This window comes from Aegilops tauschii, chromosome 2 (genome assembly GCF_002575655.3).
Source record: "Aegilops tauschii subsp. strangulata cultivar AL8/78 chromosome 2, Aet v6.0, whole genome shotgun sequence".
Classification (NCBI taxonomy): domain Eukaryota; kingdom Viridiplantae; phylum Streptophyta; class Magnoliopsida; order Poales; family Poaceae; genus Aegilops; species Aegilops tauschii.
The window spans coordinates 344895106-344920054 of NC_053036.3; positions in this window are offsets into that span (position 1 = coordinate 344895106).

The following is a 24949-nucleotide window of genomic DNA, read 5'->3' on the forward strand; positions in this document are numbered from 1 at the left end:
TTTTATTTCTCTAATGAATCCGGCCTCGAGTAGCTTGGCTAGCTCCTCTCCCATGGCTTGTCGCTTAGGCTCTGAGAAACGCCGAAGAGTCTGCTTGACCGGCTTGTATCCCTTTAGAATGTTTAGGCTATGCTCGGCCAGCCTGCGTGGGATTCCTGGCATGTCTGAAGGATGCCAGGCGAAGATGTCCCAATTCTCGCGCAAGAACTCCCGTAGTGCGGCGTCTGTTGTGGGGTTCCGTTGTGCCCCGATGGATGCTATTTTTGTAGGGTCCGTTGGGTGGACCTGGAATTTGACTATTTCGTCCGCTGGTTTAAAAGAGGTGGACTTGGGTCTTTTTTCGAGTATCATGTCGTCCCTGTCCACTGTGGAGCACAGCACGGTTAGTTCTTTGGCCGCAAGGGCTTCGGATAGCGCCTCGAGGGCCAGTGCGGCGGTTTTATTTTCAGCGCGGAGTGCTATGTCCGGATCACTAGCTAGAGTGATGATTCCATAGGGCCCGGGCATTTTGAGCTTCCTGTACCTGCAATGGGGTATAGCTTGGAAGATCATGAATGCCTCCCGCCCTAAAGGGCGTGGTATCCGCTACTGAACGGGGCCACTTGGAATGTGATTTCTTCGGACCTATAATTCCCCGGCATTCCGAATACCACATCGCGTGTAATTTTTCCAGCACATCGTGCCTCCCGACTAGGGATGATTCCTCTGAAGGTCGTGCTGCTTTGCTCAATGCGGTTGTTGTCTATTGCCATTTTGCTAAGAGTCTCCTCGTAGATGAGGTTTAATCCGCTGCCACCGTGCATGAGCACTTTAGTAAGCCGGAAGCCGTCCACAATTGGACTCAGGACCAAAGCGGTTGATGCTCGAGCTGTTCGTGTCACGACCGGTTTTTCAATAAAATAATTATTGAGAGACCAATCCCTTTTACGGACCAGCGAGGAAGAATTCCTTCTCACTGGTAGACAATATCTTAGTCACAGAAGAAAGATACCAGGAGTACTGAATATAATACAAAGTTGAGCAGAGACTGCCCAACAATTTATTACATGCACGCCGATAAAACAATACGGCGGATAGGGTGGCAAACTACTAACTCACGATAATAACGGTGGTGGAAATATGACCGCGAAGCGAGTGATATGATTCCAGAAGACTACAGCTCTTCGAGCGTCGGAGTGAGGCTCGAGGAGACTTATTGCGGGTGGCGGAAGCGTATAAAAAACAAGTGACCAATATCCGGGATCGCGCAGGACTGACTGGGACTCCTCTAGGCGTCGGACGCGCTATCAAACTCTTCATCCAAGAAATCGCCTTCGTCAACATCTGGCCAAATCAACAAGCCAGGTGAGTACTATGAAAGTACTCGCAAGACAGTTCGGACATAAGATATAACAACTGTAAACATGAAGTACATGAACAAGTTAACTAGTGCGATCAGACATAGAGATAATAAATACTGGGTGCCAAGCGAGGGTCTGAATGACGCCTCAAGCGTAAACTGCAGAATAGTAATACTGGTGCCAAACGAGTGTCTGAAAGACTCCTCGAGCGGAAAAATGCAGAATAATAATACTGGTGCCAAACGAGTGTCTGAAACACTCCTCGAGCGGAAAATGCGGAATAATAATACTGGTGCCAAACGAGTGTCTGAAAGACCCCTCGAGCGGAAAATGCGGAATAATAATGCCACAGTCGGGCGTCGGGGCGACACCACATAAAGGGCTTATAACAGAAAATAAAGACAGTGCATGCCACAGTCGGACGTCTGGGCGACATCACATAAAGGGCTTATATTTAAAGTAAGAAATAAGAACACGCCACAGTCGGACGTCTGCGCGACGTCACATAAAGGGCTTATATCACAGCTCAATAATACAACAGTTCGAGAACATAAATTATCACAAGCATGAGATAATTATAAGGTTAGTCCATCCACAGGAATAACAATAAATCTGGATTTACCACTTGAGCTTGTTCACCGAGGACAAGTTTTCCACGCGGACCGATATGGGTATAATGTTTTCACTACTCGATCATGGATACGATGATTTGGAAAGAATTGACTCTGCAGAGTTTGTACTTAACCACAGCCAACGGATTTCAGTAGTCATGGGGACTAGTTTCGTCTACGGTGTTTTGGAAGAAACACGTCTAACCAGTACACACCCAATTCAACCATCCGAAGCCAGGGATCACCCTCGGCAACGTTCAAGGAAAACCTTGAGACGGGGAGGCTACAACCTCGCGTAGCATGGGATCAAATTTCTATACGCGCGCTCTAAGGGGGTGCCCCCCCTCTCGGTCCCAACTGGAAACACCCATGCCCCCTGACCGGATGACTGGCTTTAATCCTGGGCCAAGGTACCATCATCCCGGCCTCTCTGTTTGGTGTGTACACGGAAAGAGGTTACCAACTTACTAAACCGCATCCTGGCAATGAGACATGTGGTAGCACGGAAGGGGGAAAGAACGGTAACGTGGCTCCAACCACGTTAACGTCGGAGAAAGTCGGATGACGCAAGGCTGGTATGCTACAACAGTACCACCTTGCTGCCTTTCATGTCATCACATGATTAGGCCATCTCTCATTAGAGATCATCGCAACTTTGGAACATGCGGGAAAAAGAACGATAACGTGGCTCCAACCACGTTAACGTCGGAGAAAGTTGGATCACGCAAGGCTGGTATGCTACAACAGTACCACCTTGCTGCCTTTCATGTCATCACATGATTAGGCCATCTCTCACCAGAGATCATCGCAACTTTGGAACAACCGGGTAGCTGCCTTACAAGCAACGAGGTATTTACCGACACTCATATGCCACGCACAACGTTTCAAGCAAACATGCAAAACACTCATCATATCAAATGTTCAAACATGCTTGCCTTGTTCGGAGAAGTTGGAGTCTAGCTCGGCGAAGTTCGCGGCTCCGTCACCTCTTCCGGAACCTACGGCAATCACGAAACGGGTACTAACGTGAAAACCAATGGGTGCACAGAAACTTTTCCAAATATTTTTCAAATAAATCCCATAAAAAACTAGACAAAATTTGAAGATTGTCAGGAAAAGAATCACTCAAAAAATACCTTTTTATTAAAAAGTTATAAAGGTTTCTGTCCAGGGACCTTTCTGTAATGAAACAGAAAAGTTCCAGGGTTTTAACTGAGAAAACAGAAAACGGTTTGATTGGAAATGCGCAAGCGCAAGAGAGAAAACGTATTTGCCCGAAGGCGCCAACAGAAAACGGTTCGCGAACGAGTAGAACAGAGGCTGACACGCGGGGTCCACGTGTCAGGTTTGAAAAGCTCGCCGGCGCCAAAAGACTGCGGTGGACGCCGGCGTCGAACCACGGCGAGTTAGGAGAAACGGAGGGTACCAAGAGCTTCAGCGCCTTCTTCCGCGTCGGTGGGTGGTGGACTCGTCCAATGGGGAGCACCACGTCGACGGCGACACTATCTCCGGCGGACGGCGGCTCGGGTGAGGATGGGAACTCCGGTGGAGGGCTGCAAGGGGGGCGAATCGGGCTGGATCCCGTGGCGGGTCGCGGCGGCCGGAGTCGAGGAAGGAGACCTCTTCGGGGCTCTTCCAGTGGCTAGGCGTGCTCTAGGGGGAGTGCAGGGATGGTGGGTGCTCGAGTTGAAGCTCGGGGCCTCTATTTATAGGCGGATCGACGGGGTGGCCGTGAACGGAGAATCTCCGGCGAGCGATTACGGCGGAGCAGTGGATTGGCAGGAGGTTTGCGCGGCCAGGCAGCATCAGTGGAGGTTACTGGAGTCGTTTCACAGCTAAACGGAGATGGTCTTGGCGTAATGGCGTCGGTCCACGATGAGGTGACCGCACGGGCTCAACGGCGGCAGAGAGCGCGCTCCGCGCCCTGCGGTTCACGACGAGGGCGGCAGCGTGTTCGGGGGAGTGGAGGGCCACGCGGCGAGCTCCGGTGGTTTGGGCGGCGCTGGGTGGCGTCGTCGGCGCCGTGTCTCCCGCTGGCGTCCGCAAAGCCGCCGCCGGCGTCGGTCACGGGGCGGCGCACCTTCTGCTGCTCGTCGCCGACGCCCGCAAGGCGCCAGGCGTTCGTGCGGTGCAGGAACAAGAGGGAGGGGACGAGGAGCAAGGCGACGCGGTGGCACTGGCGAGATCGACGTCCTTCTCTGAAGAAAACAACAGCCAGCCACTGCAGTGTTCTCTGAACTTTCTGAACTTGACATAGACAGTGCACTGCAGGTGTTCGACAGAAAGATTTTGCCATGAGATAAATTTTTCTGGAGCTGTAACTTGGTGAGATGACCACTCAATGTACCCAGAGGCTGCCTGATTTTACTTGGAATTTTTGGAGAAGGTTTTGAATGAACTTCACCAAATTTGACAAATCTGGTCCAAACTTGCAGCAGGTGTAGTTTGAAAATTTTGAACTGAAGGCCAGTGGATCTTCATGGATCTTGGTTGGGGGTTCAAAGGACTAGGAGGGGGAAACAGTTTGGTGGCAAAAATCAAGACAGAAAGTGGAGTTCCTTTGTAAATCTCCAAGTGCTAGAAGAGAAGGCAGAAATTTGTTTGAAATGATTTAAAAAGGAAAATAAATACATGGGGAGGTTCAACTTGCTGGATTTGATGCAGATCATGATCCAAAGGTGAGGGAAGGGTTAGGAGAGAGGATTTGCACTGAGGCCATGGCAAGAAGGAATTGTTGAACGTGGCAAAGGACTTTCCAAAAGCCATAGTGCAAATTTCAATGAGATTTTCAAAAGTTATTTTCCCCAAATGAAAAACATTTTGTCTTGAGTCCAAATGAAAAGCAAGAACCTCCAAGACCAAAGACAGATCTTGGGTGAATCCAAATAAAACTTTTGCCATAAAGAAAATTATTTGAGAGGGAGAGTTCTCTTGAAGAAAAATTTAAATCACTCCCCTCAAGTCAAATAAAATCTTTTGAAAAATCCAAATAAAAACTTGGGTGTCACAACACCTACCCCCTTAGGAAAAATCTCGTCCACGAGATTTCTGCTGATCCTCAAATAGATATGGATACTTTGCTCGGAGGAAATCTTCCCTTTCCCATGTAGCTTCATCCTCAGTGTGGTTGCTCCACTGAACCCTGAAAAATCTTCTTGTTTTCTGACGGGTCCTCCGTTCAGACTCTTCTAAAATCTTTATTGGCCTTTCTCTGTAGGTGAGGTCTGGTTGCATATCGATGTTCTCATGAGGTACGTGCTTCTCCGGGTTACTCACGCATTTTCTCAATTGTGAGACGTGGAATACGTCATGGACGTCTGACAGATCCTTGGGTAGGTCTAGTTGGTAGGCTACTGTGCCTCTTCATGCCTTTAGACAAAATGGTCCAATAAATCTTGGGGCTAGCTTCCCCTTAATTTTGAACCGTTGCAGACCCCTCATAGGAGATACTCGGAGGTATACGGAATCACCAGGATCAAAGCTGACCTCACGATGCTTCTGATCATAGTAGCTCTTTTGTCGGCTCTGTGCTGTCTTGAGTCTGTCCCTGATTTGTTTAACTTTTTCCTCGGCCTCTTTAAGCATGTCTGGGCCGAAGATACGGCTGTCACCTGTTTCTGACCAATTCAGTGGGGTACGGCACCTCCGTCCGTACAATGCCTCAAAGGGTGCCATTTGCAAGCTGGCTTGGTAACTGTTGTTGTAAGCAAATTCGACATACGGCAAACTCTCCTCCCAGCTGGATCCATAGGTGAGCACACAGGCTCTTAGCATATCCTATAGGACTTGGTTTACACGTTCCGTTTGTCCATCAGTCTGAGGGTGGTATGCTGTACTGAAAGCTAGTTGTGTGCCCAGAGCTTGTTGTAGGTGATCCCAAAATTTGGAGACGAATTGGGTGCCTCGTTCTGATATTATTGTCTTTGGGACTCCGTGCAAGCAAACTATACGGGAGAGATAAAGCTTTGCCAGTCTTTGTGTGGAGTAGGTAGTCTTCACGGGAATGAAATGAGCAACCTTGGTTAGTCGGTCTGTGATGACCTATATGGCGTCATTTCCGCGTTGTGATCGGGGTAGTCCGACGATGAAATCCATACCTATTTCATCCCATTTCCACTCCGGTATCCTCTTTGGCTGGAGTAGCCCTGCTGGCTTTTGGTGCTCGGCCTTGATGCGTTGACATGAATCGCAACAAGCAATGAATGTGGCTATATCTCTTTTCATACCGTGCCACCAAAATCTTTCCTGAATGTCCTTGTACATTTTGGTTCCTCCAGGATGGATCGAGTATGGAGCGGTGTGGCTTTCCGTCAAGATCTGTTGCTTGAGTTCCTCAATGTTAGGTATGCAAAGTCTGTCTCGGTACCATAATGTTCCTTCACTGTCGGTGACGAACTCTGAAGTCTTACTAAGATTCATTTTCTTCTTTATGCCTTCGATGCTGGGGTGTCCCTGTTGAGCTTTCTTAATTTGTTCTACCAGGGTGGGTTGTATCTCCAGGTTCGATACGGTGCCCTCGGAGACTAACATCATGTTGAGCCTAGCGAACTCTCGCTGAAACTCAGGCCTCAAATTTTGCTGACCGTCCTTGTCCGGGCTGGGGTTTCGACTAAGGGCATCGGCCACTACATTTGCTTTCCCTGGGTGGTAGTGAATACCGACGTCATAGTCCTTGACCAGTTCCAACCAGCGTCGTTGGCGTAAATTCAGCTCTGGCTGTGTGAAAATATATTTGAGGCTCTTATGGTCCGTATATATTTCACAGCGATTTCCCAACAGAAAGTGCCTCCACTCCTTGAGTGCATGTATGACTGCTGCTAGCTCCAAGTCATGTGTTGGGTAATTTTCCTCATGTTTTCGCAGCTGCCTGGAGGCATATGCGACAACTTTGACATCCTGCATTAGTACACATCCGAGACCTTTTCGGGACGCGTCACAATACACCTCAAAGCTCTTGTGTATGTCTGGCACAGTTAAGACTGGTGCGGTTGTCAACTTCTTCTTGAGTTCTTGGAAGCTCTGCTCGCATGCTTCCGTCCATACAAATTTCTTGTCCTTCTTGAGCAACTGTGTTATAGGTTTCGCCACAGTGGAGAAACCTTCAATAAATCTCCTATAATATCCGGCCATTCCTAGGAAACTCCGCACATCAGTAACGTTGGCGGGTGGCTTCCAGTCCAGTATGGCCTTGACTTTTTCTGGGTCTACGGCCACGCCTTCTTGGTTCAATATATGGCCCAAGAAACCAACTTGTCTTAGCAAAAATTCGCACTTGCTAAATTTGGCGTACAACTGATGCTTTCTCAATTCTCCCAAAACAATTCTGAGGTGCTCAGCATGCTCTTCTGGTGTCCTTGAGTAAACCAGAATATCGTCGATGAATACCACCACAAATTTGTCCATGAATTTCATGAACACTTTGTTCATGAGGTGGACGAAATATGCGGGGGTGTTTGTTAGTCCAAAAGGCATCACGGTGAACTCGTATAACCCATATCTGGAAGTGAAAGCTGTCTTGGGAATATCTTCTGTCCGTACCTTCAGTTGATGGTATCCCGATCTCAAATCAATCTTTGAAAATACCTTGGCTTGTGCGAGCTGGTCAAACAAATCATTTATCCGTGGCATCGGATATTTGTTTTTGATGGTGACCATATTGAGGGCTCGATAGTCTATGCACAGCCTCAGTGTCCCATCCTTCTTTTTGGCGAACAACACAGGCGATACCCAAGGTGAGGAGCTGGCTCGAATAAATCCTTTGTCCAACAATTCCTTTATCTGCTTCTTCAACTCCACCAATTCTGAGGGTGCCATTCTATACGGCTTCTTATAGATGGGAGCGGTGCCAGGTGCTAGTTCAATGCTGAATTCTATCTCTCGGTCTGGTGGCATGCCTGGTAGTTCTTCAGGGAACACATCAGGAAACTCGCATACCACTGGAACTTTCCTCAGTTCTGCAATGTCCATTTTGTTCAGTTTTGGTTTCTGTGATCGTGGCCTTTCTTGAGCGGAAACTCTTATAGTCTTGCCGTGATGGTGAGGGAGAATCACTGTCCGATTGAAACAGTCGATGAATCCTTTGTTGGTGGTCAACCAGTCCATTCCTAAAATGACATCCAGTCCTTCAAACTCAATGACCACTCCTTGGCAGTAACCCTGAGCGATTTGCTTATTTCCGGGGGACTTGATGATCATAGATTTTTCCAAGGGAAGTATCGAAAAACCATGTTGCGAAACAAAACTCTTCGAAACGAACGAATGGGAAGCTCCAGAATCAAACAAAACCGTGGCAGGTACTGTGTTGACAGGGAACGTACCGAGCACGATGTCTGGGGCATTCTGCGCTTCTTCCCTGGTCACATGGTTCAGGTGACCCTTCCTGTGGTTGTTGCTGGGGTTGAAGTTGTTGCGCTTGGGGGCTGGATTGTTCCCACCATTGTTCGGCTTGGGTGCCGAGTCTCTTGGCTTCGGGCACTGTTTAGCATAATGCCCTTGTTGACCACAAGCATAGCAGGTGACCCCTGGCCGGTATGTGTACTCCTTATCCCTGGCATGAAACTGTCCGACGGGCCTTGGCTCAGTAGTCGTGGATCTCCTTGCGTCTGTCCTTGGGACCTCAGTCTTGCCTCGGTTGCTGCGAGCAAGAGTCGTCTTGTCCCTCTTCCGCTTGCGGATATCTTCCAGACTACGGCGCTCATTCTCCAAGGTGATGGCCTTGTCCACCAGCGTCTTAAAATCCGGAAAGGTGTGTACAATCAGTTGGCATCTTAGTGCTGGTGCCAGGCCGTCCAGGAATTTTTCCATCTTCTTGCTTTCTGTCATGTGCTCGTCGTAGGCATAACGAGACAGCTAGGTGAACTGACCATTGTACTTTGTCACTGACATGCCTCTCTGCTTCAGGTCATCAACCTCTCTCTTCTTGATCTTTAGGATGCTCCTGGGGATGTGTGCCCCACGGAAGCCTTCCTTGAACTCTTCCCAGGTGATATTGTGTTCCCTGGGATGCATGTGTAGGAAGTTTTCCCACCATGCTGCGGCTGCTCCAGTAAGGTAGTGTGGTGCATAAAGCACCTTCTCATGATCTGAGCACTGAGCAATAATCAGTTTCCTTTCAATCTCACGAAGCCAATCATCGGCTTCCAGCGGTCTGTCGGTGTGAGCAAAAGTTGAGGGGCGAGTCTTCTATAATTCAGATAACTTGGAATGTGGTTGATAGGGTTCACGGTGGTTTCCCATATTGATGACATGATTCATCATCTCTTGGTGTTGTTGCTGGCTTTGCTCGAAGAGACGGCATACTTGAGACAGGGCTGCTTCGCTGTCTTGTTGACTGGACTGACCCTGAGTGAAATTGTTGCTGCTCTGTGCCCCGTAAACCTCTTCTGGCTGATTGGGCATGGAGCGAGTCCACGGGCGAGACATTTTTCCAGTCTGGGGTATGATTTGCAAAACCCATGAGAAAAAAAACTGTGCAGCACGAGAAAAAAAATCTTGCAAAGGCAACAATTAAAAGGCTTCAAGGTTTTCAAAGAAACACAAATGATTTTTCATGGAGAAGAAGTGCTTAACATAAAACTTACATGCGAAAAGCAAACACACCAATACAAACTAGCGTACAGATAAAAGAGCACATCATACAGGCAGACATAACACGCGGCTACTCGGTGCTCTCAGTCGGAGATGGTGAAGATCTCCTTCCCCTTGCCGATGGCAAGGCTCAGCGGTCCAGGAGAGTCAACCTCCACCTCCTCTCTAGCTGGCTCCTGGCGCGTGACGCTGCGCTGCGGTGATGGTGCGGGAGCGACGGGTGGTAGAGCGCGTGCGGCAGGCGGTGCGGCTCTGACTGGAGTAGGATCGATGACTCGGTCGAACTCCTCAGTGGTAGGCAGACGGCGAGCAGTGGCCAAAACGGCCGGTGCATACGAGGCTGAAGATGAGACGAATGTCAGAGGCGACGCCGTGTGGAGAAGCTCCTTCCTGCTGGCAGGACCGCCCCGGACTAAGTCCATGCGGGCAGCCACAAGATCATCTACGAGGTTGTCGAAAGACTCCTCCAGAGCCTTGAGATACTCCACAACCATCTCGATGGCTTCATCTCGTTCTCCCCGATGGCAGGCGAACGCATAGTGGCTGGTGTATGGCACATGGCATGGGAGGTAGCAGTAGCGACGAGTCTTCATCGTAGGAAGGATGTCCCGAAGACGAGCTATCGCCTCACGGGCAGCCATCTGCATGGCATGCCTCTCCGTAGGCATGGCCCTTCCCACAAAACGGAAGTGGCGAGCAGCAGAACGTCCTCCCTTGAACTGCACCACAGCCTGGTGCATAGACATGTCGTCACTGAGCTTGTGCTGATAGAGTGTGAATTCCGGGCGAGCTGCTGGCCCGATTGCGAGCTTGGTGATGGAGACGAGGAGCTTGAAAAACCCCTCGGGCACGTTGGTGAACACTCGATTCTCACAGCTGCTGCCAGCCATCTACAAAAGTAGGCAAAAATTCTGAGTAGTCATGTCATAAATTTATGATGACCAACAGAAAATAGCTACGATTGCAAAATGCTGAAAAAGCACAAAAACGCTAATAACCGATTAGCGATCGCACCTAGTGGCTTCCTACAGTCAGCCTGGCTCTGATACCAAGCTTGTCACGACCGGTTTTTCAATAAAATAATTATTGAGAGACCAATCCCTTTTACGGACCAGGGAGGAAGAATTCCTTCTCACTGGTAGACAATATCTTAGTCACAGAAGAAAGATACCAGGAGTACTGAATATAATACAAAGTTGAGCAGAGACTGCCCAACAATTTATTACATGCACGCCGATAAAAGAATACGGCGGATAGGGTGGCAAACTACTAACTCACGATAATAACGGTGGTGGAAATATCACCGCGAAGCGAGTGATATGATTCCAGAAGACTACAGCTCTTCGAGCGTCGGAGTGAGGCTCGAGGAGACTTATTGCGGGTGGCGGAAGCGTATACAAAACAAGTGACCAATATCCGGGATCGCGCAGGACTGACTGGGACTCCTCTAGGCGTCGGACGCGCTATCAAACTCTTCATCCAAGAAATCGCCTTCGTCAACATCTGGCCAAATCAACAAGCCAGGTGAGTACTATGAAAGTACTCGCAAGACAGTTCGGACATAAGATATAACAACTGTAAACATGAAGTACATGAACAAGTTAACTAGTGCGATCAGACATAGAGATAATAAATACTGGGTGCCAAGCGAGGGTCTGAATGACGCCTCGAGCGGAAACTGCAGAATAGTAATACTGGTGCCAAACGAGTGTCTGAAAGACTCCTCGAGCGAAAAAATGCAGAATAATAATACTAGTGCCAAACGAGTGTCTGAAAGACTCCTCGAGCGGAAAATGCGGAATAATAATACTGGTGCCAAACGAGTGTCTGAAAGACTCCTCGAGCGGAAAATGCGGAATAATAATGCCACAGTCGGGCGTCGGGGCGACACCACATAAAGGGCTTATAACAGAAAATAAAGACAGTGCATGCCACAGTCGGACGTCTGGGCGACATCACATAAAGGGCTTATATTTAAAGTAATAAATAAGAACACGCCACAGTCGAACGTCTGCGCGACGTCACATAAAGGGCTTATATCACAGCTCAATAATACAACAGTTCGAGAACATAAATTATCACAAGCATGAGATAATTATAAGGTTAGTCCATCCACAGGAATAACAATAAATCTGGATTTACCACTTGAGCTTGTTCACCGAGGACAAGTTTTCCACGCGGACAGATATGGGTATAATGTTTTCACTACTCGATCATGGATACGATGATTTGGAAAGAATTGACTCTGCAGAGTTTGTACTTAACCACAGCCAACGGATTTCAGTAGTCACGGGGACTAGTTCTGTCTACGGTGTTTTGGAAGAAACACGTCTAACCAGTACACACCCAATTCAACCATCCGAAGCCAGGGATCACCCTCGGCAACGTTCAAGGAAAACCTTGAGACGGGGAGGCTACAACCTCGCGTAGCATGGGATCAAATTTCTATACGCGCGCTCTAAGGGGGTGCCCCCCCTCTCGGTCCCAACCGGAAACACCCATGCCCCCTGACCGGATGACTGGCTTTAATCCTGGGCCAAGGTACCATCATCCCGGCCTCTCTGTTTGGTGTGTACACGGAAAGAGGTTACCAACTTACTAAACCGCATCCTGGCAATGAGACATGTGGTAGCACGGAAGGGGGAAAGAACGGTAACGTGGCTCCAACCACGTTAACGTCGAAGAAAGTCGGATGACGCAAGGCTGGTATGCTACAACAGTACCACCTTGCTGCCTTTCATGTCATCACATGATTAGGCCATCTCTCATCAGAGATCATCGCAACTTTGGAACATGCGGGAAAAAGAACGATAACGTGGCTCCAACCACGTTAACGTTGGAGAAAGTCGGATGACGCAAGGCTGGTATGCTACAACAGTACCACCTTGCTGCCTTTCATGTCATCACATGATTAGGCCATCTCTCATCAGAGATCATCGCAACTTTGGAACAACCGGGTAGTTGCCTTACAAGCAACGAGGTATTTACCGACACTCATATGCCACGCACAACGTTTCAAGCAAACATGCAAAACACTCATCATATCAAATGTTCAAACATGCTTGCCTGGTTCGGAGAAGTCGGAGTCTAGCTCGGCGAAGTTCGCGGCTCCGTCACCTCTTCCGGAACCTACGGCAATCACGAAACGGGTACTAACGTGAAAACCAATGGGTGCACAGAAACTTTTCCAAATATTTTTCAAATAAATCCCATAAAAAACTAGACAAAATTTGAAGATTGTCAAAAAAGAATCACTCAAAAATACCTTTTTATTAAAAAGTTATAAAGGTTTCTGTCTAGGGACCTTTCTGTAATGAAACAGAAAAGTTCCAGGGTTTTAACTGAGAAAATAGAAAACGGTTTGATTGGAAATGCGCAAACGCAAGAGAGAAAACGTATTTGCCCGAAGGCGCCAACAGAAAACGGTTCGCGAACGAATAGAACAAAGGCTGACACGTGGGGTCCACATGTCAGGTTTGAAAAGCTCGCCGGCGCCCGAAGACTGCGGTGGACGCCGGCGTCGAACCACGGCGAGTTAGGAGAAACGGAGGGTACCTAGAGCTTCAGCGCCTTCTTCCGCGTCGGTGGGTGGTGGACTCGTCCAACGGGGAGCACCACGTCGACGGCGACACTATCTCCGGCGGACGGCGGCTCGGGTGAGGATGGGGAACTCCGGTGGAGGGCTGCAAGGGGAGCGAATCGGGCTGGATCCCGTGGCGGGTCGCGGCGGCCGGAGTCGAGGAGGGAGACCTCCTCGGGGCTCTTCCAGTGGCTAGGCGTGCTCTAGGGGGAGTGCAGGGATGGTGGGTGCTCGAGTTGAAGCTCGGGGCCTCTATTTATAGGCGGATCGACGGGGTGGCCGTGAACGGAGAATCTCCGGCGAGCGGTTACGGCGGAGCAGTGGATTGGCAGGAGGTTTGCGCGGCCAGGCAGCATCAGTGGAGGTTACTGGAGTCGTTTCACAGCTAAACGGAGATGGTCTTGGCGTAATGGCGTCGGTCCACGGTGAGGTGACCGCACGGGCTCAACGGCGGCAGAGAGCGCGCTCCGCGCCCTGCGGTTCACGACGAGGGCGGCAGCGTGTTCGGGGGAGTGGAGGGCCACGCGGCGAGCTCCGGTGGTTTGGGCGGCGCTGGGTGGCGTCGTCGGCGCCATGTCTCCCGCTGGCGTCCGCAAAGCCGCCGCCGGCGTCGGTCACGGGGCGGCGCACCTTCTGCTGCTCGTCGCCGACGCCCGCAAGGCGCTAGGCGTTCGTGCGGTGCAGGAACAAGAGGGAGGGGACGAGGAGCAAGGCGGCGCGGTGGCACTGGCGAGATCGACGTCCTTCTCTGAAGAAAACGACAGCCAGCCACTGCAGTGTGTCTCTGAACTTTCTGAACTTGACATAGACAGTGCACTGCAGGTGTTCGACAGAAAGATTTTGCCATGAGATAAATTTTTCTGGAGCTGTAACTTGGTGAGATGACCACTCAATGTACCCAGAGGCTGCCTGATTTTACTTGGAATTTTTGGAGAAGGTTTTGAATGAACTTCACCAAATTTGACAAATCTGGTCCAAACTTGCAGCAGGTCTAGTTTGAAAATTTTGAACTGAAGGCTAGTGGATCTTCATGGATCTTGGTTGAGGGTTCAAAGGACTAGGAGGGGAAAAAGGTTTGGTGGCAAAAATCAAGACAGAAAGTGGAGTTCCTTTGTAAATCTCCAAGTGCTAGAAGAGAAGGCAGAAATTTGTTTGAAAAGATTTAAAAAGGAAAATAAATACATGGGGAGGTTCAACTTGTTGGATTTGATGCAGATCATGATCCAAAGGTGAGGGAAGGGTTAGGAGAGAGGATTTGCACTGAGGCCATGGCAAGAAGGAATTGTTGAAAGTGGCAAAGGACTTTCCAAAAGCCATAGTGGAAATTTCAAAGAGATTTTCAAAAGTTATTTTCCCCAAATGAAAAACATTTTGTCTTGAGTCCAAATGAAAAGCAAGAACCTCCAAGACCAAAGACAGATCTTGGGTGAATCCAAATAAAACTTTTGCCATAAAGAAAATTATTTGAGAGGGAGAGTTCTCTTGAAGAAAAATTTAAATCACTCCCCTCAAGTCAAATAAAATCTTTTGAAAATCCAAATAAAAACTTGGGTGTCACAGTTCGGAATTGAGGTTCGTCACTGGCATTGAAGGTTATGGCCGTATCGTTCCATGGATTTATTGCTGCAACGTGGCAGACTTCGGCAAGGCTGCGGAGTGCTCGCTTGCGCCTATTATTTGAGGTGAAGGTCTCGAAGACTGTCAGTACTGAATTGTTATTTTCCACGGGATGGTGCTCTGTGGTATTGTTGATGAGGAGATCCTCACCGCTCTTGGCCACCTGCCGGAGTATCCAACATGCTCTAAGGCTGTGTCTTGGCATGGTATCCGGTGTACTATGAATTTTGCATGGCCCACTGAGCCATCCCTCCAATACAGTTCCACGCCTTGTAGTGGGCTTTGGTTTCTTTGTAATTGGATCGGGTGACTTATGAGAGTACACCCTTTTAGTTCAGACGGGGGGTTTAGTGAGAGCCGGAGGATCCCAGAATTTTGTTTGGGTTTTCCAGGCGCTTTCCATCGCACAGTACTTCTGTACTATGGCCGCCGAGTCAGCGAAGTGTGCCATGTCACGGCGACTTATGGCGTTGAGGATTCCCTTGTCCGTGCAATTTTTGCAAAAGGATGAAATTGCGTCTTCCTCGCGACAGTCCTTGACCTTGCTCATTACAAGGAGGAATCTGGGCCAATAGTGATGTACTGTCTCTTGGGGCTCTTGTCTAATGTGGGAAAGATCACTTATGTCTGGGTGGGTGGGTAGATTTAGGTCCAAACCCTGACCCGATCTGAGACCCAGGGGCGGAGGAGTTTCCGAGCTTGGCAGTTCGGGCTCCGGGATGTTGCCCAATAGTTCTGGCCCGTGGTCTTTATTCTAGGTTCGAAGCTTGGGCCATGTCCTCCCGTAGACGGGTATCCGGCTCGGAGAGCTCGGGAATCCGGACATAGTTTGTCCTCATAATAGAGGAAGAATCGCTACATTGCTCCTCCACCACCGCTATCTGATGGGTGACCGGCGGAGAGTTAATCTTCCTTTGGTCGGGTTTAAGCCTGATCCAATCATAGTCCGTAGCGACTCCCAGGGCGGCGATGCGATCCAAGAGCTCGTTCAAGGAAGAGAGCTCCATTGGATCCATCTGCTCGGCGAATCCCGAGCCGATGTGGAGGCTGTTTTTGATGACCCGAGAAGTCATCATCGGCGCGACGGCCGAACGGGCGATCACGACGAAGCCGCCTAGTCGGAGAGTTTGGCCTACAGCCAGGGCTCCCCCAGAGGTAATGTTGTCCTTGACGACAAGACGATCCATCAAGCCTTATCGTGACGGCATAGTGGAACTCTCAATGAAAGCACCAATGTCGGTGTCAAAACCGGTGGATCTCGGGTAGGGGGTCCCGAACTGTGCGTCTAAGGCGGATGGTAACAGGAGGCAGGGGACACAATGTTTAACCAGGTTCGGGCCCTCTCGATGGAGGTAATACCCTACTTCCTGCTTGATTGATCTTGATGATATGAGTATTACAAGAGTTGATCTACCACGAGATCGTAGAGGCTAAACCCTAGAAGCTAGCCTATGATTATGATTGTTCTCGTCCTACGGACTAAACCCTCCGGTTTATATAGACACCGGAGGGGGCTAGGGTTACACAGAGTCGGTTACAAGGGAGGAGATCTACATATCCGAATCGCCAAGCTTGCATTCCACGCAAAGGAGAGTCCCACCCAGACACGGGACGAAGTCTTCAATCTTGTATCTTCATAGTCCAACAGTCCAGTCAAAGTATATAGTCCGGCTGTCCGAGGACCCCCTAATCCAGGACTCCCTCAGTGTACTCTTTTCTGAAAGAAGCACAAATCTATTTTTCTTTATTTGTACACAGTGTCTCAACTTTGACCCAAAGGTCCAGAGCTATTTTAGGGTGATTGGCGTTGTACTCGGAGACTGATTGTAAGCATGATTTTTATTAGCTGTCACACTAATTGTAAGCATGAGCAGATGGAAGATTAGGTTAGTGCGAAGCTTACCTTAAACCCTACCGACGCCGTTGAAACGAGGCGAGCGTCGAGGGAACCGTGGAGAACGGCGGGGAAGCGACGTCGCGCCATCCGGCCTCCTCTTGCGTGGGAGAACGAATACTCCTGTGGCTCCGGCTGGCTCTGCGCCCTCACGAACGTCACATCGTACTCGATCGATTCGTTATCCTCTGGGTGCTCGACCTTCGACCTGTACGCCCACCACCTCCGCCTGACTTTCGCCTCGGGCGAATCTATCTGCTCCATCGCCCAGAGGAGATACTCGATGAATTCGAAGGACTGCGGCGTGACTGCCGCCGAGGAGTACATCGCCGCCCTCATCGCTGTTGTCTCGCTCTTTCGCATACATTGCCACATGGCCCTCACCGTCCTCGAAATCTCCCACTCATTGTCAAACCAAGTAAGGATCTCCTTCAACCTATCTAACTTTGCCTGGTCGCCGCCAGCGATCTGCCTGATTTGTTGCTGCATCCTCTCCATAGATGTCCTTCTGAGTGGTCCGGTGCTAGCTTTGGAAGATGGGAGGAGAGACGGTGGTCTTGCAATAGAGAAGAGGGAGAGGCGAGACGGTGGTTTTGGAATGGAGATGATGGAGAGGAAAGGGGGTGGTTTTGAAATGGAGAGGAGGGAGAGGCGAGACGGTGGTTTTGGAATGGAGATGATGGAGAGGAGAGGTTTCCCTGCCTTTCGGTCGCTGCCAGGTGGGCCCCGCGCTTGGTGGGAGCCATGTGTCAGTGTCACAATGGCAGGATGGGCTACGTCAGGGGATCCTCGTCCGAGGAGAGAGGAGGTGGTTTTGCAATGGAGAATAGGGAGAGGCGAGGCGGTGGTTTTGGAATGGAGATGATGGCGAGGAGAGGAGGTGGTTTTACAATGGAGAAGAGGGAGAGGAGCGTGCAGCAGTGATTTAGGATTGGACGAGAGGGCCGGCGTGCTGTGACTGGATCAAAATCAAAATAAATTTACCCTTCAATTAAGAAAGTGACCCCACATTAACTAGTCTCCCTTTTATTCTGGGTCATAATTGACCATGATTTTCACAAATAAAATATATGTTATACGTTGCAAAAATAATATAATTTGAAAGTACATTCAGATACGAACCAAACGATACAATTTTTGGTGACATGCATTCACATTTTGCTTGTCAAATACAGTACGTGGTCAAACTTTGACCCAAAGTACGCAAAACAAAAAAATACTTCCAAGACCAGCGCCGCTCCTCTCCTCTTAAACCACCGTCGCTCCATCCTGTTCCAATCTAAATCCAGCGCCGCTCCTCTCCTCTTCCATTTCAAAACCACCGCCCCTCCTCTCCTGTTCCAATCCAAAACCAGCGTCACTCCTCTCCCTTTCTAATCCAAAACCAGCGCTGCTCCTCTCCTCTTCCATTCAAAAACCACCGCCGGCGAGTGAAGGTGCTGTGGAGAAGTAGATCGATGGAGGAGTACACCCGATACGTGAGGATCGCAGACGGCGACCCTGTGATGCTAGCTAGGATGTTGGAGATACAGTCTTGGTTTGACAACAAGGACCAACTAGCGGCGACGGCGACATCCATGGCCAAATATCTACAACAGAGCGAAAAGGCTGTGATACTCCCGAAGGGAGTCGCGCGGGAGTACATAGAGCTGCTCCTCTAGGCCATGGAGCAAACAGATTCACCGAATCCGATCGTGAGGGATCGGTGGTGGGAGTATCGATCCCAGATGGAGCATCCACCAGAGATTGAAGGATCGAGCATCTACAGGGTGCTGTTTGTGAGGGTGTCGTGCCAGAGCGAGCCGGTGGAGTCTTCGTCGACCGAACCCAGCTGCAAGAGGAGAAAAGCAGTTGGGCTGACGATGCTTCCCCCCATCCTCTACCTCGCCGTTCACATCGTCTCACGGGGCGGCTGTCTGCCGCCGAGGAATGGGAGGGGACTGCCCCCCAACCCGATAGTCGGGCAGGTTGTGAATTGTCAGGATGAGCTTAGGGTTGTCAGTATTTGCAGGTTGTGAATTGTGTTTTGTGTTGTGTATTTTGAGAGTACTTTCAGATATGAATGTCTTTTGAATTTCAGATTTGCAGTATTGAGCATATGAAGTATTTTATGAATTCTAGAGATCTATTTTTAGCACTTAAAAATGTAGTTTCATAGGAGTATAAAAGTGTAGACAATGTGATTCTCAGAGAAGGAACTGCAAGTTTCAGTTTCAGATAAGAAACTGCAAGTTCAGTTTCAGATAAGAAACTGCAACTTTCAGAGGCAGAGCATTTATATTAACACGGCCTTTTCAAACAGGGTTAACATCATGTTGGAAGTTTTATTCATGGTCAAAAATGGAACTACCAACCAGTTAACATCATGTTGATCAACATTCATGCATAAACATCTTCATATGATGCACAGTCAAAAAGATATGCTATTTTCAAAATGCCCACACAATGTCGAGTGTGCGAAAAACAGAGAAAACGAGGGACAAAGTTTTGGCAAGTGTTGGGCATAGATGACAATGGGGACCCACATGTCAATAATGGCAGAGACAAAAAAATTGGAGATATTTTCCCTGCATCAGGTCGAATCGAACCCGGGTGGAATAGCTGTCAGTTAGTGTCACTTGGCCACTAGGCTAGTTCAGTACTTTTGTTACAAACAAGGCACTACCTTGGGTGGTCCGGTCACCTCCTGCACCTTTGTGCGCTCACCGCGGCGCCGCTGTCTGCCGTTGTGAACATGCTGAACAAACGACAGGAATCTGGAGTGGACTGTACGTGGAGAGGCGAACAGTCGGGACCCACCAGGTCTATGGCCGTACGCAAGCAAGTGCCTCATCGAAAAAACTTCCTCCTAATGCTATACTGACGTTGGGGCCCACGGGTTTGTCAACATAGTTACATTTTTTTAGGTGCTTCAACGTAGGAGATAAATTCACAACAAAGTTGTGGAGCTGGCGGGTAGTATCATTTATTATCACTGGGGCAGCAGGTATCCGCTGGGTTTTGGGCTGCCCCGTCTAGGCTTTGTTTTTTTAACATGCACAGCCCACAGCATGTCGGTTTGTATTTTTTTGAGGGCCGTCATGTATCGACTGGCCTATGGACCTCCCATCCGAGGTTTTATTTTTCCTGAAACATCGGCAGCCCAATTTATGTATTTTTTTGAAGAAAATGCAGAGGTCAGTTCTATTTTTTATATATAAGAATAGGAATGCCTGGTCCAACTTTTCTTTCCCTTCTAACTATATTATATATATTTAAATTATTCTATATGTTATTATATATTATTGTTATTGTCATCATATATTTAACAAATACTTACATATGTAAGAAAACAATATCCCACATCTTATTAACTTATAAAAATAATTTCTTAACAATAAAATACTGGATTTTTTTGGCAACGAAAATCCTGGTGATTGTAAAGCTTGGTAAGATTTAAGGACCAATGTAATAATAAATCATTTATTATTTAAATAAATTTATAACAAAATGCTCAGCCCCTGTTTATTTTTTGATAACATTGCTGCGCCCAACCCAACATTATAATTAGAATTAGCCCAGCAAAATCGTGTATTTCGAGAAAGTGCAAATGGCCTGTAATTTTTTAGGAGATAAATAAATGGGCCGCATGGACGCTACATTAGTTGTTCACCCAGCCCAGCAAATGGACTGTAATTCTAAAAAATGAGATCAAATTGACTGTAAATTTTGAAAAATGGGTTGAATAGGTGCCACATTTTTGGAGGCTGAAATGTGGGCCAAGAGGTTGAAGCCAACGCAAGTCGTTGTCAACTTAGTCAACGAATGATTCTGACATCGTTAGCTGTTGGATTTACATCCAACGACCAACATCCATCTTCAATCACTCGTCTTGTCCCTCCAGCGCTGCCGGGACCACCTACTGCTAGCAGCTCTACTTAGCACGCTTCGCTGTGAAGCGCTACCCCACCGTTGGCCAGGCCATCCCTCCACCCCTCCACACCTCCTGTTCTTCTCCACCGACTGCCGAACCACACCGCACCAGAACCAGTTAACCCTCGTACACCTCTCCGTCTGCGACTCTACTCCCGCGTCTTCCCATCTCTGGCTCGTTGCTGTCCGGGGCCTCGCCGTCGTCCACCACCTTGGATGCGCTCGGCGCGGAGTAGTCAACGTGGTCAACGAAGACATCCATCGGAAGTATACTGTGCGTGGAGAGGCTGACAGCTGGGTCCACGGCCGCACGCAAGGAAATGCCTCCTTATTACGTGCAAAATAATGATTCCTCCACCTGACAGCTGGGACCCACCGGAAGGGCCTCTGCATTTCGCGAAAAAAACGTTCCCCCCGCTGACAGGTCGGACCCACCAGCTATATCTTCGCACGCAAGGAAGTGCCTCCTTATTACGCACAAAAAAATGAATACCCCCTGCTAGCTGGGACCCTCCATAGTGGGAGGCTGACTCGTGGGCCTACTAAGTTGACGGGGATGGAGGGCTTTGTCAACTTAGTCAATATGAATGATTCTAGCTCCAGTGACCGTACAATGTCCATCCAACGGTGGTAGTGCTTCTTCAACCTCTGGTCTTGTTGCTCCAGCTGTAGCGCCGGTCGTGCCGCGTGCTCCTGCTTCCCGTGGCCGACTGTGATGCCGTGGAGGCCTCACCGCCCCCTACTACTCCCACCGCTGGCCAGGCCCTGCGGCGATGGCAGCCTCACACCGCAGCCGAACCAGTGAACCCTCGTACTCCTCTCCGCGTGGGCATCCACTGCCACATCTTCCCCAGCTCCGCGTCGTCCCCTTCCTAGGCCTCGCTGTCGTCCACCGCCCTGGTGCTCTCACCGCGGTGTGGTCAACGTGGGCAAGGAACGACTTCCTTCGGAACAGTACTGTACGTGGAGAGGCTGACAGCTGGGTCCACGGCCGCAGCAAGGAAGTGACTCCTTATTTCGCGGAATATAATGATTCCTCCACCTGACAGTAGGGACCCACTGGACGGGCCACCGTATTTCGCGAAAAAATGTTTCCCCCTGACTGCTGGGACCCACCAGCTACATCTTCGCACACAAGGAAGTGTCTGACAGTCGGGACCCACCCGGTCGAAGCGTACGTAGCGTTGTCATTCTGGTCACGAACGTGTACGTACATACTGGTCGATGTAGAGGCGCGCACGTGTGGTAGTAGAGGCGCGCACGTAGGATGTACACGTACGTACAGCGGCCAGGGTGCAAGAAAGTAAATACGGCCACGTACATACGTACGGCCAGGGCTCGTGTACATGGCTGTGGCTGGGTCGGAACGGAGAAACTGCGTCGTCGTCGTGTTCATGTGGAGGCAACGAAATGCGTCGTGTTCATCGGGAGGCAACGGAACGCGTGTTGTTCATTGGGAGCCAACCCGCTTGGACGGAACAGCGGATGGAAACGAGGCCTGGCGTACCGCAGAACGGAGGAAACGGCCTTGTGTTCGACCGGCCATGGTGGAAACGGGATCCTGTTCATTGGGAGGGGTCTGGCATACTGCAAAACGGAGGAAACGGACCTCCTACGGTGGAAATGGGGTTCTGTTGATCGGGAGGGGTGTGGCGTACCGCAAAACAGAGGAAACGGACTTGTGTTGGAGCTCTACGGTCGAAACGGGGGTCCTGTTCATCTGGAGGGGTGTGGTGTACCGCGAAACAGGACTCCGCGGGATACTATTGATCTCCACCGTCGACCTCCTCCAGCCTCCACGGGCTCATGTTCATCCACCGTCGACCTCCTCCAGCCTCCACCTGCGACTGTTCATCCACAGGCTCCTGTTCATCCAGCCTCCACCGCGCGCTCCTCCACCGGCTACTGTTCAACCAGCCCTCTCCACAGGGGTCCTGTTCAACCACCCCTCCACGGGCTACTGTTCATCCAGCCCTCCACCGGCTACTGTTCAACCAGCCCTCCACCGGCTACTGTTCAACCAGCCCTCCACGGGGTCCTGTTCATCCAGCCCTCCACGGGGTCCTATTCATCCACCGACTCGATCGATCGGGGTACTGTTCATCCAGCGGCAATGGCCTCTACTACCACGGGGTCCTGTTCATCCAACCCCCACCAGGAACTGTTCATCCAAACCCCCCAACAACGCTCACTGTTCATCAAGGGAAGGAGGCAGCAGTGTTCGATCGGCTTCTATTAGCAGCAGTAGCGAAGGAATCACTCGGGTTCAGTTAATAGCAAGGGATCGATCGATCGCTCGGGTTCAGTAACCCGTAGCCTGCTGTGCAATCTCTCGGGTTCAGTTAGAGCCCAACGCCTCGCTCGGGTTCAGTTAGAGTCCAACGCCTCGCTCGGGTTCAGTTAGAGCTCAACGCCTCGCACACACGCGTGTACATACGAGAGAAACACGCATCGCTCGGCCACCGACCACCCACCGTAACCGTGAACTCCCCGATATTTTCCTCGCCCTCCCTTCTACCATAGTTTTTCCATCATGGACGGCCCAAAGAATGTCATGCAGCTGCGTCTCCGGCCCGCCCAGGACGAAAAGCCCATTTTCTGTCATGATTTTTTGTCATAGAAGTAGCACCCCACCACATCTATGATGACACCGGGTTTTGTCACAATTATCATCATAGAAGTGTCATAAGTATGACAGAATTTTTTTTCGTTCGGCCCAAAATGTCATGGATGTCTTTTTTTTGTAGTGTAGGCCGGCGGCTGATAAGGGACTAATCGGTGAATCAGACTTTTAGCTGAATATATCTGCAACCCATTTTTCGTTAGGTTAACTAGGGCCATATGTAATATATCTGAGGCCACATAGCAACATGCACTATACTTAATGTCTAAATATGCAATCCTAGGCTACATAGCAATAAGGAAGAGTGTTACATTAATGTTCTAATGATGTCTAGATATACGTAGAAGAGCAGCAGCAACAACAGCAACAACACAGCACGGTTTGGATACTCAACCTAGCTAGAGGTTAGAGTTAGTTTCTAGCTCATTACTAACCCTGAACTAACTCCGTCAAAAGAGTTGTTTGGATGGCAGGGTTAGATTGACAATAAATGCACTAGCAGAACTAGCTCCAATTAGCACCTCTTGGGTTGGATAGTTTTTTTTGGGTGGGTTATAGATGCAACTAGCTCAAACTAGCACTCATGTTTAGATATACTTTAGGGCTATTTGAGCCCTAACTAGCTCAAACTAACTGTAACCCATGGATACATCAGCAGTTAATCAGCCGATAATTTGTAAGAATGAACTAAACTCCTTCCGGCCCATCATATAAGATGTTAATTCATCTAATATGTGAGTATATTGGATGTTATAAGATACTTCCTCCGTTCCTAAATATTTGTCGTTTTAGAGATTGCAAATGGACTACCACATACGGATGTATATAGACATATTATAAAAGAGTGTTGTACTACATCATTGTGCAATTGCTGTTTAGCTTCTAATATTAACTTGGTGCTTTTAGGTACATATGTCATTGGTAAAGACCCGCGTTTCGACCCTTTCTGCATATGGGTGTGACAGCCTGGATTTTGCCTTCTCTCTTTTTCCGGACTTGCCTTCTCTCTCTTTTCCGGACTTGGTTTTTATCGTGGTTTTTGCCCTGATTTGATTTGGATTTTTGAATCATTTCAAATTGACTTGTCACCTGGGCATATCCTTAGCTTTCACCCAAGTGACCTATCTACTTTATTCCTCTGATAAATACTCAAAATAATCAAATGAATATTTTTCATAAAAGAAAAATATTCATTTTTCTCTCTGAAACTCACTTCAGCAACTTGTGCGCCAAAGCAACCCCAATTTTTATTGCTCAGAAAAATCTGAGATAATTCCTAAATATTCTAAGAATCTTGGCTCACCTTCCCATGCAAAAATATTGCCCCACTTTTTGGAATGTTTTTGCCATGGAAAATCATTTCTATTCTGGCCCAAACTTCCAATTTGTACAGCAAGTACATTTTTCCTTGAGCTTTTAGCCTGGATCTTTCTTGAGCTTAAACACCCTCCTAAGAAACCCTAAACCCCAGGAGATCAGCCCTAATGGCCTTCTAGAAGGTGGCCAAACTTGGCGACCAAGTTACTGGACAGAAACTTGTCAGCTTAGTAGAGTCAAGTCTGGTCGGCCTGGGCATGAACCATAACCTCTCCTAGACTAAACACTGCATGGTCGAGCGCGTAGACAAGGTTTGGCCTCTCCTGGGCATCGTTTTGACCATGCCAGCTTGGTGACCACGCGAGGACACGACGCCTGGCATCGTCTCGACGCGCTCTGGCTGGAGCTTTCCCCTTTGTTTCACGCGTGCTCGTTCCAGCGCTCGCCGCCGACCCATCACCCTTGACC